The sequence below is a fragment of the Hylobates moloch genome, unplaced genomic scaffold (assembly GCF_009828535.3).
Source record: "Hylobates moloch isolate HMO894 unplaced genomic scaffold, HMol_V3 SCAFFOLD_6, whole genome shotgun sequence".
NCBI lineage: Eukaryota > Metazoa > Chordata > Mammalia > Primates > Hylobatidae > Hylobates > Hylobates moloch.
Window position 1 is genome coordinate 36,071,894 of NW_026652281.1, and position 18,860 is coordinate 36,090,753.

An 18,860-nucleotide genomic window follows, 5' to 3' on the forward strand; every position below is an offset into this window, starting at 1 on the left:
TGTACATCTCTATAACATGACATGGAAAGAGATCTAAAATGTTTGGTAAAAGGAAATAGCGAAGTCCAAACAGTGTGTAAAGTATCAAAGTAAATAAAATTATATATGTATACATGTATGTGCATATGGGTGTGTGTATGTTTATACACTCATGTGCCACATAATATTTTTGGTTAATGATGAACCACATATACAACAGTGATCCAAAAATATAATGCAGCTGAAAAATTCCTATTGCCTAGTAATGTGGTAGCCATCATAGTGTCTTCACACAAAGCATTGCTCATCTGTTTGTGGTGATGCTGGTGTAAACAAACCTACTGCACTATGAGTCATATACAAAGTATAGCAATACAATTATGTACTGTATAATACTTGATAATGATAATAAACAACTGTTACTGGTTTATGTGTTTACCGTATTACACTTTTTATCATTATTTTGGAGTATGCTCCTTCTACTTATATGTATTAAAAGGTTGACTGTAGGCAGGGAGCAGTGGCTCATGCCTGTATTCCCAGCACTTTGGGAGGCCAAGGCAGGTGGATCACTTGAGGTCAGGAGTTCGAGACCAGCCTGGCTAACATGGTTAAACCCCGTCTCTACTAAAAATACAAAAATTAGCTGAGCATGGTGGCACGCACCTGTAATCCCAGTTACTCAGGAGGCTGAGGCAGGAGAATCGCTTGTACCTGGAAGGTGAAGTTGCAGTGAGCCGAGATCGTGCCACTGCACTCCAGCCTGGGCACCAGAGAGAGACTCCGTCTCGAAAAAAAAAAAAAAAAGAAAAAAATTAACTGTAAAACAGCCTCAGACAGGTCCTTCACAAGGTATTCCAGAAGAAGGCATTGTTGTCACGGGAGATGACAACTCCATGTGTGTTATAGCCTCTGAAGACCTTCCAGGGGGACAAGATGTGGAGGAAGAAGACAGTGATATTGATGATCCTGACCCTGCTGAGACCTAGGATGATGTGTATGTTTGTGTCTTAGTTTTTAACAAAAGCTTAAAAAGTTAAAAAAAAAAAAGGAAAAAAGCTTATAAAATAAGGATAGAAAATATTTTCGTACAGCTGTACAATGTTTCTGTGTGTATGTGTGGGTTAATTTTATTTTTTAGAGATGTGGTTTTACTATATTTCCCAGGCTGGTCTAGAACTCCTGGGCTCAAGCGATCCTCCCGCCTCAGCTTCCCAAAGTGCTGGGATTACAAGTGTGAGCCACCATGTCCAGCAGTGTTTTAAGCTAAGTGGTACTATAGAAGAGTCAAAAAGCTTACAAATTTAAATATTTATAAAGGAAAAATGTTACAGTAAACTAAGCCTAAATTATTATTAAAGCAAGAACAAATTTTAAAATAAATTGAGTGTGGCCTAAGCATATAGTGTTTATAAAGTCTACAGTAGCACACAGTAATATCCTAGACCTTCACAGTCACTCGCCACTTACTCACTGACTTACCCAGAGCAACTTCCGGTCCTGTAAGCTCCATTCGTGGTAAGTGCCTTACACAAGTGCACCATTTTTAAAAAAAATATTTTATGCTGCATTTTTATTGTATGTTTTCAATGTTTAAATACACTAATACTTACCATTGTGCTACAATTGCCTACAGTATTCAGCACAGTAACATGCTGTACAGGTTTGTAGCCTAGGAACAATAGACTATATCTATATATACAGCTATATATAGCCCAGGAGAATTAGATTATATATATGTAGTCTAGGTGTGCAGTAGGCTATACCATTTTAGTTCGTGTAAGTATACTCCATTATGTTCACACAATGATGAAATTGCTTAATTTCTCAGAATGAAGAATGTATTCCTTCAGTAGGGATACATTCATTTCTCAGAACTATCCCTGTTGTTAAGTGACACATGACTGGATATAAAGAATACATAATACATACGTAAGTATCTGGAAAATAATCTGGAAGAACATAACGCATCCATTTAAAGTGGTTTTCTTACAGGTGGAGAAGAGCTGGAATTATGGCTTTCTCTTTCTCTAGTCTATATTTCTCTAATATTTTTACATGACAATTATGTATTATATTTGAAATCCAAGGAAGAGACCAAGTCCAGTGGCTCACATTTGTAATCCCAACACTTTGGGAGGCCAAGGCAGGAGGATTGCTTGAACCCAGGAGTTCAAGACCAGCCTGTGTGACATAGGGAGTCCTGGTGTCTTAAAAAAAAATTATCCAGGCAAGGTGATGCGTGCCTGTGGTCCCAGCTAGTCAGGAGGATGAAGCCGGAGAATAGCTTGAGCCTGGGAGAGCGAGGCTGCAGTGAGGTGTGATAGCGCCACTGCACTCCAGCCTGGGTGACAGAGCTAGACTCTGTCTCAAAAACAAACACAGAAAAAGCCAAAGAAAGCAATGAATACTAAAAATCTAAAAAAGAAAAATTAAATGTTAAGAATCTTCTTGAGCTCTCCTTTCATAGAGAATTTAAAAGCTTACCTCCTTAAGATTGAAATTGAAAATGAATAGCTACCAAAATGGGAATAGAATGTTCTAAGCTTCAGGTCAGTAAGAAAAGTAGCTGTGTGCTAATATTGTTAAATCAAAATATATTTTAAAAGGTAGACCTAGCATTGGAAATTTCCTACTCTCTCTAGTGTTTAAATCAACCTCTTTAAACATTATATATTTTTCTGATTATGTCGGTAATTCATGTTGATTCCAAGAATTTAGAAAATACCAAAAACAACAAAGAAGGAAACAGAAATAACCTATAATCATGTTTTTCAGAGATAACCAAAATTAATATTAATATTTTTGTGTATATGTATTACCCTTTAGTCTTTTAATTAACACTTATGTATATTTTTAAAAAAGAGATCATAACTATTTTCATCTGACAACACATAATGAAGGTGTCCCCTTGCCATTCTTCGGAATAGCGTTGAATATTACCATAACTTCTTATTTTTGTAATAAATATTACTATAATCCATACATTTATGTTAAATTTTTTAGTTAAAAAAATTAGAAACAGGCTGGTTGTGGTGGCTCATGCCTGTAATCCTAGCATTTTGGGAGGCCGAGATGGGCGGACTGCCTGAGCTCAGGAGTTTGAGACCAGCCTGGGCAATATGGTGAAATCCCTTCTCTACTAAAATACAAAAAATTAGCTAGGCGTGGCAGTGTGTGCCTGTAGTTCCAGCTACTCAGGAGGCTGAGGCAGGAGAATCACTTGAACCCGGGAGGCGGGGGTTGCAGTGAGACAAGGTCACGCCACTGCACTCCAGCCTGGGCAACAGAGCGACACTCTGCCTCAAAAACAAACAAACTAAAAAAATACATGAGTCAAAGGACTTTTTCTGTGTTATTTACAGCTATGTCCCCAGTGCAGGGGACACAGCCTGATTCTTAGTAGAGAATAAACATTAATGAATGAATCTCATTTCCCCAGGCCAGTAGGGCTTAAGCCTTAGTATATATAAGTATTATCAGGAGAACTTGTTAATGTACAATTCCAAGATCTCAGCCCCAGATATACTGATTCAGATGTCTTTGATGGGGCCGGAGTGATTCTGATATTGGGACCAACCTTTGGGAAACACTGCCTTAAGCTAAATACATAGAAGAATTACTGGATCAAAAGCACAAGGTTTTGAAGACCTCTGATTTATATTGTTAATTTACCTTCCTGAAAAGTTTTGCCAACTTACTGCTTTAAAGCAACCTCCTTCTACCTTGTGACATGTAAAACTGCCTATTTTGTGGTCTCTCATCAACACTGTGTATTACTGATTTTAAAAATCATGACTGATTTGATAGGAATGAGGAAGAAATAATAAACAGCTTCTTATTAAAGATACAGAAAGTCATAAAAGAAAGTCACAATCACCTAAATTCACACCATCTGGAATGAACTACTCTTACCTCTTGGCATAATTCTTTCTAAACTTTTTTGCTTTTTTTTTTCTGCTTTATTGAGGCATAGTTGACAAATACAAATTGTATATATTCAAGGTGTACGAAGCGATGATTTGATATACATATGCACTGTGAAACGATTGCCACAACTAAGCTGATTAACGTATCTGCCACCTCACATAGTTACCTTTTTTGTGGTGAAAATACTTAAGATCCACTCAGTAAATTTCAAGTACATAATACATTATTACTAACTATAGTTACCATGCTATACATTAGGTCCCCAGAAATTATTCATCTTATAAGTGCAAGTTTGTTCCCTTTGACCAATATCTACTTTTTCCACTCCCTCAATTTTTGCTTTTTAAAGAAAACAATCATTATTGTTGTTTTAAAAATGGTACATGCTTATTATAGAGAATGTGTATAATGAAAAAGAACAAATACGAAGGTTAAAAACAGCCCAGATTGCACCATGTAGACATGATTAGACTTAATATAAGAAATGACTTCAGACATCATTCTCTCTCTTCTTTTATTTACTCTTTTAATTTTTTTTTTAAAACTTTTAGGTTCAGGGGTACATGTGCAGGTTTATTATACAGGTAATTGTGTGTCACGGAGCTTTGGTGTACAGATTATTTTGTCACCCAGGTAATAAGCATAGTTCCTGATGGGTAGTTTTTCCATCTCTCCCTCCTCCCACCCTACATCCTCAAGCAGGCCCCAGTGTCTGTTGTTCCCTTTTTGTGTCCATGTGTATTCAATGTTTAACTCCCACTTATAAGTGAGAACATGTGATATTCTGTTCCAGTGTTAGTTCACTTAGGATAATTACCTCTGGCTCCATCCATGTTGCCACATAGGACATGATCTCATTTTTTTTTTATGGCCGTGTGGTATTCTATAGTGTATATGTACCACATTTTAATTATCCAGTCTATCACTGATAGTCATTTAGGTTGATTCCATGTTTTTGCTATTGTGAATAGTGCTGCAATAAACATATGCATGCACAAGTCTTTATGGTATAATAGAGCTATTTATATTCCTTTGGGTATTGTATTAGTCTGTTTCATGCTATTGATAAAGACATATCTGAGACTGGGAAGAAAAAGAGATTTAATTGGACTTATAGTTCCACATGGCTAGGGAGGCCTCAGAATCATGGTGGGAGGCAAAAGGCACTTCTTACATGGCAGCGGCAAGAGAAAATGAGGAAGAAGCAAAAGTAGAAATCCCTGATAAACCCATCAGACCTTGTGAGACTTACTCACTATCATGAGAATAGCATGGGGAACACTGGCCTCCATGATTCTATTACCTCCCTCTGGGTCCCTCCCACAACATGTGGGAATACCGGGAGATATAATTCAAGTTGAGATTTGGGTGAGGACACAGCAAAACCATATCAGGTATATACCCATTAATGAGATTGTTGGATCAAATGGTAATTCTGTTTTAAGTTCTTTGAGAAATCATCACACTGCTTGCCACAATGGCTGAACTAATTTACATCTCCATCAGCATGTATAAGTGTTCTCTTTTCTTTTTTTTTTTTAAGTGTTCTCTTTTCTCTGCAACCCCTGCAGCATCTGTTATTTTTTGACTTTTTAATAATAGCCATTCTAACTAGTGCAAGATAGTATCCTTGTGGGTTTGATTTGTATTTCTCTAATGATTAGTAATGTTGAGCATCTTCTCATATGCCCTTTGACGGCATGTATGACTTCTTTTGAAAAGTGTCTCTTCATCCCACTTTTTAATGGGATTTTTTATTTTTTCCTGTTAATTTGTTCAAGTTCCTTATAGATTCTGGATATTAGACCTTTGTCAGATATATAGTTTGCAAATATTTTCTTCCATTCTGTAGGCTGTTTACTCTGTTCATAGCTGCTCTTTAGTTTAATTAGGTCCCATTTGTCAATTTTTGTTTTCGTTGCAATGGCTTTTGGCATCTTTCATCATGAAATCTTTGCTGGGGCCTATGTCCAGAATGGTATTTCCTAGGTTGTCACCCAGGGTTTTTTATAGTTTTAGATTTTGCATTTAAATCTTTAATCCATCTTGAGTTGATTTTTGTATATGGTGTAAGAAAGGGGTCCAGTTTCAGTCTTCTGCATATGGCTAGCCAGTTATCCTAGCATGATTTATTGAATAGGGAGTCCTTTCCCCATTGCTTGTTTTTGTTGATTTTGTCGAATATCAGATGATGGTAGGTGTGTGACATAGTTTCTGGGCTCTCTATTCTGTTCCATTGATTTATGTATCTATTTTTGTAGCAGTACCATGCTGTTTTGGTTACTGTAGCCTTGTAGTATAGTTTGAAATGTAAATAGTGAAATGACACTGGCTTTTTTTTTTTCTTAGGATTGCCTTGGCTATTCCAGCTCTTTTTGGGTTCAACATGAATTTTATTGATCTGCATATGTTGAAACCTGGCATCCCAGGGATAAAGCATACTTGATCGTGGTGGAGTAGCTTTCTGATGTGCTGCTAGATTTGTTTTTATAGTATTTTGTTGAGGATTTTTGCATCTATATTCATCTTTTGCCTGATGTTTTTGTATGTGTCTGTGTGTTTCTGCCAGGTTTTGGTATCAGTATGATGCTAGCCCCTTAGGATGAGTTAGGGAACAGTCCTTTCTCCTCATGTCTTGGGAACAGTTTTAGAAGGAATGGTACCAGCTCTTCTTTATATGTCTGGTAGAATTTGTCCGTGATTCCGTCTAGTCTTGGGTTTTTTATGTTGGTAGGCTTTTTGTTTTTACTGATTCAATTTTAGAACTCGTTATTGTTTGGTTCAGGGATTCAATTTCTTCCTGGTTCAATCTTGGCATATTTCCAGGAATTTATCAATTTCTTCTAGGTTTTCTAGTTTGTGTGCATAGAGGTGTTCATAGCAGTCTGTCAGGATTTTTTTTGTATTTCTGTTGGGTTAGTGTTAATGTCCCCTTTGTCACTTCTCATTGTTTTTATTTGGCTCTTCTCTTATGTTTTCTTTGTTAGTCTAGATAGCAATCTATCAGTCTTATTTATTCTTTCAAAGAATCCAACTCCTGGATTCACTTATCTTTTCTATAGTTTTTCCACATCTCAATTACCTTCAGTTCAGCTTCGATTTTGGTTATTTCTTGTCTTCTTCTAGCTTTGGGGTTGGTTTGCTCTGGCTTCTCTAGTTCTTTTAGTTGTGATGTTAGGTTGTTAAGTGAGATCTTTCTAACTTGTTGATGTGGGCATTTAGTGCTATAAATTTCCCTCTTAACACTGCTTTAGCTGTGTCCCAGATATTCTGGTACATTGTATGTTTGTTCTCATTAATTTCACAGAACTTCTTAATTTCTGCCTAATTTCATTATTTACTCAAAAGTCATTCAGGAGCAGGTTGCTTAATTCCGTTGTAATTGCATGGTTTTGAGTGATTTTTTTAAAGTCTTGATTTCTGTTTTTATTATGCTGTTTCAGAGAGTGTGTTTGGTATGATTTTGGTTCTTTTGCATTTGCTGAGGATGGTTTTATGTTTGATTGTTGGTCAATTTTAGAGTATGTGCCATATGGCGAAGAGAAGAATGTGTATTATATATATTTTATTGTTTTGGGGTAGAGAGTTCTGTAGATGTCTGTTAGGCCCATTTGGTCAAGTGTCAAGCTCAGGTCCTGAATATCTTTGTTAGTTTTCTGTCTTGATGATCTGTCTAATACTGTCAGTGGGGTGTTGATGTCTCTATTTATTGTGTGTGTAGGTTCTAAGTCTCTCCATAGGTCTCTAAGAACTTGCTTTATGAATCTCGGTCATCCTGTGTTGAGTGCATATGTAATTAGGATAATTAGGTCTTCTTGTTGAATTGAACCTTTTACCATTATGTAATGCCCTTCTTTGTCTTTTTTGACCATTGTTGTAATGCCCTTCTTGTCTTTTTGACCATTGTTGGTTTAATGTCTGTTTTGTCTGAAATTACAATGGAAATCTCTGCTTTTTTTCTGTTTTTTCTTTGCTTGGTAATTGTTTCTCCATCCCTTTACTTTGAGGCTATGGGTGTCATTGCATTTGAGATGAATCTCTTGAAGACAGCACACAGTTGGGTCTTGCTTGTTTATCCAACTTGCCATTCTGCCTTTAAATTGGGGCATTTAGCCTGTTTACATTCAAGGTTAATATTGACATGTACAGATTTGATCCCGTCATCATGTTGTTAGCTGGTTGTTATGCAGACTTAATTGTGTGGCTGCTTTGTAGTGTCAATGGCCTATATACTTAAGTGTATTTTTGTGGTAGCCAGTAATGCTCTTTCCTTTTGAAATTTAGCACTCCCTTAAAGATCTCTTGTAAAATAAGTCTAACGGTAACCAATCCCCCTAGCATTTACTTGTCTGAAAAGGATTTTATCTCTCTTTCACGTATGAAGCTTAGTTTGGCTGGATGTGAAATTCTTGGTTGGAATTTCTTTTCTTTATGAATATTAAATATAGGCCCCCAATCTCTTCTGGCTTGTAGCATTTCTGCTGAAAGGTCTGTTTTTAGCTTGATGGGATTCCCTTTGCAGGTGACCTGACCTTTCTCTCTAGCTGCCTTTAACATTTTGTCTTTAATTTTGACCTTGGAGAATCTGATGACTGTGTGTCTTGTTGATGATCATCTTGTATAGTATCTTGCAGGGGTTCTCTGCATTTCCTGAATTTGAATGTTGGCCTCTCTGCTGCGCTTGGGGACATTCTCATGGATGATATTCTCAAATATGTTTTCCAAGTTGCTTGCTTTCTCTTCCTTTCTTTCAGGGATGCCAATGAATCGTACATTTGGTCTCTTTACATAATCCCATATTTTTCAGAAATTTTCTTCGTTCTTCTTTATTATTTTTTATTTATTTTTGTCTGACTGGTTTATTTCAGAGAACTGGTCTTTGAGCTCTAAGATTCTTTCCTCAGTTTCGTTGATTCTGCTGTAAATACTTGTGATTGTATTAAGAAATTCTTGAAGTGAGTTTTTCAGTTCTATCAGATCTGTTTGATTCTTTCCTAAAATGGCCATTTCATCTTTACTGTCCTGTGTAATTTTATTGTGTTCCTTAGATTTTTTTTGGACTGGGTTTTGACTTTCTCCTGAATGTCAATGATCTTCATTCCTATCCATAATCTGAATAATATTTATGTCTGTCATTTCAGTCACTTCAGATTGGTTAAGAACAGGGGAACTAGTGTGATTATTTGGAGGTAAGAAAACACTCTGACTCTTTGAGTTGCCAGAGTTCTTGAGCTGGTTCTTTCTCATCTCTGTAGGCTGGGCTGGTGATCCTTCAATGTTTGAAGTTGCTGTCCTTCGAATGTTTTTTTTTCTTTTTATCTTCTTTGATGCCCTTGGGGGTTTGATTGTGGTAAAAGGTGGGTTCAGTCAACTGAGTTCATTTCTGGAAGATTTTAGGGAACCAAGGCCCAGGTCAGCACCCCTGGTCTGCATGTTCTAGCTTTGTTGGGCTGGTACCAGGTCCATGCCTTTGTTCTCTGGCCCTTTGAAATTAGGAACCTGCTGCACTGGAGGAGCCAAGGTGTTCTTGGTCTACTGGCCACAACACTCCAATGAGTGGTACCAGCCAAAGTGCTTCACAGGGGGTGCCAGCAGCCATGGCAGCATGGCAGAATCCATGTGCCTAGACATATTTCTATGCACGTCTACAGATGGATGAATAAAAGATAGAGAAATAGATGGCTGGCTGGCTTGTTGAAGAACAAGACTGGAATGCTTCTGTAAAAGTTGTCAGAATAAAAATAGTCACTTGTGTTTAAAAAAAACAACAACAAAAACTCTGACAAATAAAGCCAAGGAAGGCCATGAAGAGAAGGATTCACATGCATAAATACTTGGTGACAAAAACGTTGCACAAAGGCCATCACAACCTTACACAAAAAATAGTTCTGCAAGAATATTTGCCCCCCACTGCCTGTCCAAACTTGGAATGGTGTCACCCTTGTTATTGATCCTTGTAACCCAAGGAAAATTATCTCAAAACAACTATGTGATCCTCCTCATTTTTCATTTAAAAGCCTGTGTCTTCCTTTACCTCCTTGAATATGCATATAGTTTACATGGCACACACATTCCCATTGCAATGCTTTATTCCTGAATATGTATAATTTTCTTTTAGAGACTGTCTCTGTTATTTAGGTTGACACTTTTATAAAAGTGGAAACATACTACAGATAATCATGGGTATGCTATCTTTCATATTACCTGGGATCTATTCTGTCTTCTGGGATTTTGTTAATTGTTCTATATCAGGGTTCATACTTCCCATTTGAGCATGTATTCTGTTCTTTTCATTGGTTCTTAGGTTGGGTTATCTCAGAAGCAGAACCTGAGACAAGAAAGTGAGTGGAAGCAGTTTATTTGAGAGAAAGTCCCAGGAAGCACTGGTAGGTGAGTGGAAAAGTAAGGAAGGGAAGGAAAGAAAGCTAGTAAAGTGTGTGCCAGTAAAAGGTTACTTTTGTGGGCCATAGGAGCAGCTCAATCCCACCAAGGAACTCTGGGAGGCAGTGCAGAACACATATCAGAGTTACTGCAATTGAGAGTGGAGAAATTGGATATTTATCCCACCTGTTGTCAGTCATTGGTTGAGCATTGCTGGCAGGAGGCATTAACTTCCCAGCACCTTCTGCCTGCCCCACAAGAGGCCAAATGGGCTCTGCTGATCAAAAGAACCCTCAGAGGCTGGGTGTGGTGGCTCATGCCTGTAATTCCAGCACTTTGAGAGACCAAGGCAGGCGGATCACTCAAGTTCAGGAGTTCAAGACCAGCCTGGCCAACATGGTGAAACCCTATATGTACTAAAAATACAAAAAATTAGCTGGATATAGTGGCACGTGCCTGTAGTCCTAGCTACTTGGGAGGCTGAGGCAGGAGAATCACTTGAATCTGGGAGGTGGAGGTTGCAGTGAACCAAGATCATGCCATCTGCACTCCAGGCTGGGTGAGAGAGCGAGACTCTGTCTCAAAAACAAAACAAAACAAAAAAACCCTCAGCTGTAGGTGGTTGCATTTGGAAGCTCAAAAACCAGATATAGGAATTGTGAATGCTGAGGTGGTGTGGGCAGGGCCCCAACAGTGTTGGTATTATTCGGGGGTTTTGGATTGTTTTCCCAATTCAGTCTGGAACGCTGGAGCCTTCTATACTTTTCAGAGCATCAGAGCCATTGCTCACTTCTCTATTTATCCCTTTTCCTCCAGCATTCATTCCTATCATTTCTCAGTCAGAAGATGAGAGAGATACGCATACACACTCAGTACATATATTCTGTTTTGATTTGGAGGCTTTGGTAAGAATCTTCCAGATTTTGTTGACTGTCTTATACTGTTTCTGGGGCCAGCAGAAATAAAGGTAGCAGCTTAGCCTTCCTGTGTAACTGGTTTCTCTGTTCTGTTCTAGAAATTGGTGCTCCTCCCAAGCCCTTCCTGCCAGTCACCTCTCACAGTTTTTAAAGTTATCATATGATGATTTAAAAGTGTGTCCACAAATTCTTTGACATTCTTCCTCCAAAGGGCAGAGGCTAATTCCCCTCCTCCTGAGTGTGGGCTGGACTTGATGATTCTTCTTAACTAAATTATTTATAGAGATGAGGTCTTGCTATGTTGGCCAGGTTGGTCATGAACTCCTGGCCTCAAACAATCCTCCTGCCCTGGCCTTCCAAAGTGCTGGGATTACAGGTGTGAGCCACCGTGCGTGGCCTTGATGATTCTCTTCTAATGAATAAAATACAGTGTAAGTAAGGGTATGTGACTAGGAGATCAAAAGCATCCCAATTCCCCCCAGCTTGCACTCTTGGATCACTGACTCTGAGGGAAGCCAACTGCCCTATTGTGAAGCTACTCACCAGCTCTGCAGTGAGATCCACAAGATGATTCTGTGAGCAGTTATGAGGAATGAAAGCCTCCAGAAAACAGCCACATGAGACAGTTAGGAAGAGGACCCTCTGGCACCTGCCAAGTCTCTAGACGGCAAAACCTGAGCCAGAATCACCCAGCTAAGCTTCTCTCAGGTTCTTGGCTCATGAAAACTGTGAAAAGAAATGTTTGTTCTTTTAAGCCATTGAGTTTTGGGGTGGTAATTGGTAAGTGGCAGTAGATAACTATTAATAATAAAATTGTATTAGATTTTTCCATCTCCTAGTTTGGTTCTTTTTGATTAATTTAAGGCTGACTTAAAAAAAAATATATATATATATAAATATATATATATCTTTATATTTTTTTTAAAGACGGAGTCGTGCTCTTTCTCCCGGGCTGGACTGCAGTAGCGCTATCTCGGCTCACTGCAAGCTCTGCCTCCCGAGTTCGTGCCATTCTCCTGCCTCAGCCTCCCGAGTAGCTGGGATTACAGACGCCTGCCACCGCGCCCGGCTAATTTTTTGTATTTTTAGTAGAGACTTGGTTTCACTGTGTTAGCCAAGATGGTCTCGATCTCCTGACCTCGTGATCCGTCCGCCTCGGCCTCCCAAAGTGCTGCGATTACAGGCATGAGCCACCACGCGCAGCAAAAATATTGTTTGCTCTCCTTTTAAAATGTGTAGTTTTTCACCATATTAAACAAGAACTTTGATACTCTTTGCCTCGAATATGGCATAGTGTTAAACTTTGCTTTTCTCTTTCTCTCTGTCTTCTTTCTTTCTCTTTCTTTCCTTTCTTTCTTTCTTTCTTTCTTTCTTTCTTTCTTTCTTTCTTTCTTTCTTTCTTCTTTTTCTCTCTTTCTTTCTCTCTCTCTCTCTTTCCTTCCTTCCTTCTTCCTTCCTTCCTTGCTTGCTTGCTTGCTTGCCTTCTCTCTCTCTCTCTTTCTTTCTTTTTCTTTTTCTTTCTTTCCTTCTTTCCTCGCTCTGTCACCCAGGCTGGAGTGCAGTGGTGCAATCTCGGCTCACTGCGAGCTCCGCCTCCCAGGTTCACGCCATTCTCCTGCCTCAGCCTCCCTAGTACCTGGGACTACAGGCGCCCACCACCACGCCCGGCTAATTTTTTGTTTTTTTAGTAGAGACGGGGTTTCACCGTGTTAGCCAGGATGGTCTCGATCTCCTGACCTCGTGATCCTCCTGCCTCGACTTTCAAAGTGCTGGGATTACAGGCGTGAGCCACCGCGCTTGGCCTAACCTTTGCTTTTCACTCTCTTTTTTTTGAAACAGGGTCTTGCTCTGTCACCCAGGCTGGAGTGCAATAATGCATCCTCAGTTCACTGCAACCTTCGCCTCCTGGCCTCAAGCATTCCTCCCATTTCAGCCTCTTGAGTAGCTGGGACTTCAAGTGCATACCACCACGGCTAGCTAACTTTTGTTTTTTTTTTTTTTTTTTTAATATAGAGATGGGGTTTTGCCAGGCTGGTCGTGAACTCCCGGACTCAAGTGATCGATCTGCCTTGGTCTCCCAAAGTGCTAGGATTATAGGTGACAGCTACTGCACTTGGCCATTCCTTTTTATTATACGTAGTCATTGGAGATCTGGGGCAACTTTCGTCATTTTATTTCTGTGACAACAGTGAAGAGGTAATTTATTCAGTGTGTCCTTCCCCCTCACATTTTACCTATAAAGAGAACAATGTGGAAAGGTTAATGCTCCTAATTCATAGAGACACTAACAAGTTCTAGACAAAAGAAGCTTTAATGTAGCCTCCAAAAACCTCTTCAACTTTTGTGGTTTTTTTCTCACCTACTTCTAACAATCCTCTTGGTTTCTCTGGATTCTTAATAACTTCAGTCACTGACACCACTACTTTTCTCTCTTTCTGGTTCATACTGATTAGAAGTGGCTGTTCCTCTGCATCACCAGGTTCATAACCTCAATTTTCTCTGTTTGAAATCTCTTAAGAAATATTTTTTCCTATAAATTTCACATCTGCATTTTATTTTTAGAAATATTGCATGAAGGACACAGAACAAAGGACAGAATCTGATGAGTGGGGAGATTATGACCTCGTGAAGTTAAAGCAGAGTCTCTTAACCTAGAAACTAGAGAAAGCAGGTATTCCCTTTGAAGCAACTCTTACACCTCCATTTTGTAATAATTTAAATCACTTTAAAATAAAAAAATTATGTTGAAATATAAGCATGGGAGAACAGAGTTCCAAGACATACTTGATGATTTGAAAAAAAAAAACTCTGGTAAAAATACACCCTTCAAAATGTAGAGTACAAAATAGTACATATTCTATGATAAAAGTCATGTAAAAAGGATGGGTATACATGGATATAGATTTGGAACTAAAGAAATGTAAATAGTTATTTTATTTAGGCCTAGACACCACAGGTACACTTTTTGAAACCATAAAAGCAAAACCTTTCTGGAAGGAAGATATATAACTACATATGCTTGGGTGGATTTCTGTAAACATACTGCAATGAAGAATTTTTAAAACTAAATTGGGGCCAGGTGCGGTGACTCACACCTGTAATCCCAGCACTTTGGGAGGCTGAGGCGGGTGGATCACTTGAGGCCAGGTGTTTGAGACCAGCCTGGCCAACATGGTGAAACCCCATCTCTATTAAAAATACAAAAATTAGCTGGGTGTGGTGGTGCACACCTGTAATTCCAGCTACTTGGGAGGCTGAGGCAGAGAATCACTTGAACCTGGGAGGTGGAGGTTGCAGTGAGCCGAGATCATGCCACTGCACTCGAGTCTGGGCAACAGAGCAAAACTCAGCCTCAAAAAAAAAAAAAAAAAAAAAGGTAAATTGGGCGGGGGTTATGAAGGAGAGAGAAAGAGAGCATTCTTTCCTTCTCGCTGAAGTGGGTTTGTGAGATAAGACTTCACTTGTATCTGTTTTAAAACTTTTCTATGCTTCTTTTCCTCTCCCACTTGGCCCCATTTTGCTGTGGTCTGTTTTTCTTCTCCTCTCTTGATAGAAAATCTCCAAATTACTGTATGACTGATTATTTTGCCTGAACAAAAATAATGTTAATAAAACTTCCAAAAACTGAAGTATGATAAGTTTCAATTTAAAAATCAGACCAACAAGGTTGTGTCTCAAGAGCTGAGCATGCTGTCACTTTTGGCTTCTAAGAAAAAACCAACAGCCTGCCTCAGTCTTCTACGGGTGTTTTCAGCCCTCTGAGTGTGGAAATAACCTAAGGGAGGGAGCAAAGGCCATACAATTGGAAGAAATAAATAGGCCTGCTTATTAGGTCTCCCTATAAAACTATTTATGATCTGTTATGCCTCATCTATTAAAGAACATAAAAAGCACCACAGGTCACATTACAGATGTGCATGTGGTTAACTTTAAAAATGCGGCTGTCTCCAGAAGGAATTTCGTTTGAAGAAGGGCCAGTTGCAGTGTAATGTCAAACTGTTTCCATCTGCCCTGTGGACTGCTGAACACTGATCTTTTATGTCAGGGTCAGCAAGGCCGTTTTCTTCCCTGGGCAAAAAAAAAAAGAGGGCAGTGGAGGTATACATCAGGCCAGAGGTGGCAAATCTCTACAGAGAGGACTCTGGCTATGAGATGATGGCTGGGTAGAGGTGACCTTGCGGAAGGCCAGGTGGGTGTGTTCAGGAATCTGGGTACACTGTAACAGATGGGAAGTCCTGGCTGGGATGCATCTGTAACGGCAAGCTTGTAAAGTAGTATATAGCCCTGCTGTGGCAGTGAATCCCTGGCTTGGCATCTTTGGGAGAGCTGAGGTCTGCTATCTTTTTATAAATGAACCGCAGCTCAGGGTGTGCGTGGTGGCTCCCACCTGTAATCCCAGCACTTTGGGAGGCCAAGTCGGGCAGATCAAGAGGTCAGGAGTTTGAGACCAGCCTGGCCAACATGGTGAAACCCAGTCTCTACTAAAAATACAAAAATTAGCTGGGCGTGGTGGTGGACACCTGTAGTCCCAGCTACTTGGGAGGCTGAGGCCAGAGAATCGCTTGAACCTGGGAGGCAGAGGTTGCAGTGAGCTGAGATCGCGCCACTGATTCCAGCCTGGATGATGACTGAGACTCCATCTGGAAAAAAAAAAAAAAAAAGAAAAAAAAGAACTGCAGCTCAGTTTCTTATGTTCCATTTCATCCTGTGACCTGACCTCACGCTATATGGGTCAAAATAGATGTCTTTGAAATGCATGTGGTTTCCCTAAGTGATTTTAGTGTCAAAACTTCTGGAATTTGCTTAAAACATAAATCCACATCCCTTTTCACCTTCCAGTCTTCATTTTTCATTTTTTCCTTGTAAGTATCAGTATCTATATTTTTTTATTTATATCTTTTTTTCTTAGCTTTAAATCTAGGCTTTGTGATCCTTACCTTATTATCACAGATTTCTTCTCTATTTCTTATCTCAAATGTCTTCCTGCTTTATTGTCTGTGGCCATACTCTCTACCTTTTCTGAAAGATTCTCTAGAGATTCTACACTAGGTCAGATTTTTGCTATTGGCAGGACAGACTTCATCCCTGCACTCACATGTGGCAGAAGAGACTAGCTGTTTTTCATATGTCAGCTCAAAAGATGAGGGATTTGAGGGTAAGACCATTGTAAGTGGCTTTCATTTTCTTTGTACTCTAAAAATTCTTTACAAATGTTCAATAATAAACTTTTATTACTTTAATTTACAATTTTAAAAGATGAGATATATATCACGAATAGCCTTGGCTTCCTTTCATAAACCACTATGGCTCTATTATTTTATCCAAATCCGTTTTGAAGTTTTATATTTTAATCTTTTAACTTATGAGTTCAAGAGCATTGTAAATTGCCACTCATGATGAAGTAGTGATGTCTTTGATTTATTAAAGACAAATATCTAAGTTTGTCATTTTAGAGAACTGTCCTTCTTTAGTCAAACATTGAATATTAGTCATGATTCTCATAAAACTTGCAAATGAATATAAAACATCTAAGTGCTATTCTTCTTTATTTTTTGTGTCTCTGTGGTAAGTAGTAAAATGATTTATAGCAAAGCCACTAATGTCCATTTAGCAGATGTTTGCTGGGTATGGCTACACCAGAGGCTGGCTGTCCTTGTTAAGAGCATGTGACCTGGAGTCAGTGTGAGCTGGGTTTGTGTCCTCACTTATCACTTCTTACGTCACCTTTTTTTTTGCATGGAGGGGTTGAGAAACGGGTGTGTGGCAGCAGGAGGAGAGAGCAAGGGGGCAAATGGAAGGGAGGTAGCAAAAGAGAGGATGGAGGTGGGGGAGAAGCGAGTGGGAGGAACCAAGAGGATGAAGTAAGGAAGCAGGTGGGAGGAGAAAGAGGAAAGCAAGAGAGGATGGGAAGGTGGTGAGAAGTGAGGGATGGGACCAGGGGAAGAGTGAGAGGCGAGGCCAGGAGGAAAAAGTGAGGGGGCAGGTCCTTGTCATCTGAAACCAATTTTTCACCATTCTGAGCCTTTTTTTTCTGACTTGCAAAATAGGGACGATAATAGCACCTACCTCATAAGATTAATCATATAACTGTTATGATGATTATGTAATATAATCTACAAAATCCAAAGTGGAGGAAACACTACAAGATGACTTTCAGTTTCTTCAATAAATAAACTGTAAAGAAAATAAAGATGTTTTGCTCTGGAGGAGGGGAAGAGAGAAAGAGGACGGCAGAGAGAGCCAGCCTAAGCACATAGTACATTTAACACTACATTAATTTAAAGTTTTAGCTATTTATACTATGTGCTGTCCAAATTAACTATACAACAGTTTACCGAAATCAAATAAATGTTCATGACATTCTACTAAGTGTACTTCTAGGTCGTCCTGTCATTCAATGAATGTTATGCTGTCCCCGCCAGGCCATTTGGGGTTACAGTGAAAGATAATGACAAACCTCACTCTTGGTCCTGGCTTTGATGATTATTAGATGTGACATCTTGAACAAATAATTGCTCCAGTTCTACATTTACTCAGTTATAAAAGTCGGATGAATATAATACCTGCCTCACAAGGCTATTGTGAAGATTCATTACACCATTAGGTGTAATGCTTAGCACCGTACCTAACACTCAAAAAGTATTCAATAAATAAATGCTGCTTCCCATTATTGTTATCACAATAATCCACATTTCCCCTGCCCTCAATAAGCTTATTGTCTGACAGGGGAGATAAGACACATCTGACATGTCCTCAGAGAACTATAGCTCAAGGCCCAAGGTGAGGAATGGTGCAAGCTACATACAGGTGTTGTGGGAACACAGGAGAGAGTGGAGGGGTTTGAATAGAGGGGACCAAAGTCGGGAGGTTCGTGTCCAGACCAGCGACATTTTTTAAAGAGCCACTCCTCTGACTGTAGGAGCTGCAATCTCTGGGTTTTGAGTTCTCTCTTCAGAGAACTGCAGGGTAAACTGCTGTGAATGCAGACTGGACATCCCCTGAGATGCCACCACCCCTGCGCTTAGTGTGTCTTCCTGCCTAATGCATTCAAGTTACTGCCATGCAGCAGGCAGTTGATGGAAGCCTGGGAGGAGTAGGGCACTCTGGCTGAGCTGAAGGGGACAGATAAATAAATCTCACCTAAACATTGAGAGAGCGCAAGCACTAGGGTAAAGGGGGATTAAGAATTCCTCTGCAGAGGGGTTCAGGGACCTCACTGGGAGGAGGAACTTGAAGCTGCATGGGAACTTTTCTAAGGTACCTGATTCTCTTTGCCGTCCTGTCTACGGTGCTCAGGGCACCAAGGCCAAGAGGTAGTGATGTGAGTAGGAGGAGCCCTGGATTTGATTCAAAGGATCGATGTGAGTCCTAACTTCACTACTTACAGAGCGGCCTTGGGCAAGTTGCATAACCACACTTGACTGCAATTTCCTCAACCATAAAACAGGTTTAATAATACCTGCCCTGAGTATCTCATGGGAGTATTGTGAGGATTGAGTGAGTCAATGTATATGAAACATGAGTTATTATTGCCAGTGACTTCGGTGTCTTTGTCCTTGGCTTTGGATATGCTTTGAGTGTCTTAAAATGAATTAATCACTCAAGTAAGTGTTTCTGCGACTAGCCTTGACCAGGACAGATAAATAGGAAACC

General features: G+C 39.5%; 1 long non-coding RNA gene across 2 annotated transcripts in view; it reads left to right on the forward strand.

Annotated features, from left to right (window-relative positions):
• Positions 1-18,860, forward strand: part of LOC116470355 (uncharacterized) — a 111,920-nt gene that overhangs the window by 13,037 nt on the left and 80,023 nt on the right. For both annotated transcript variants that reach the window (XR_009214005.1, XR_009214004.1), the window contains exon 2: positions 10,214-10,299. This is a non-coding gene — a long non-coding RNA (uncharacterized LOC116470355). The remainder of the gene's footprint in view (positions 1-10,213; positions 10,300-18,860) is intronic.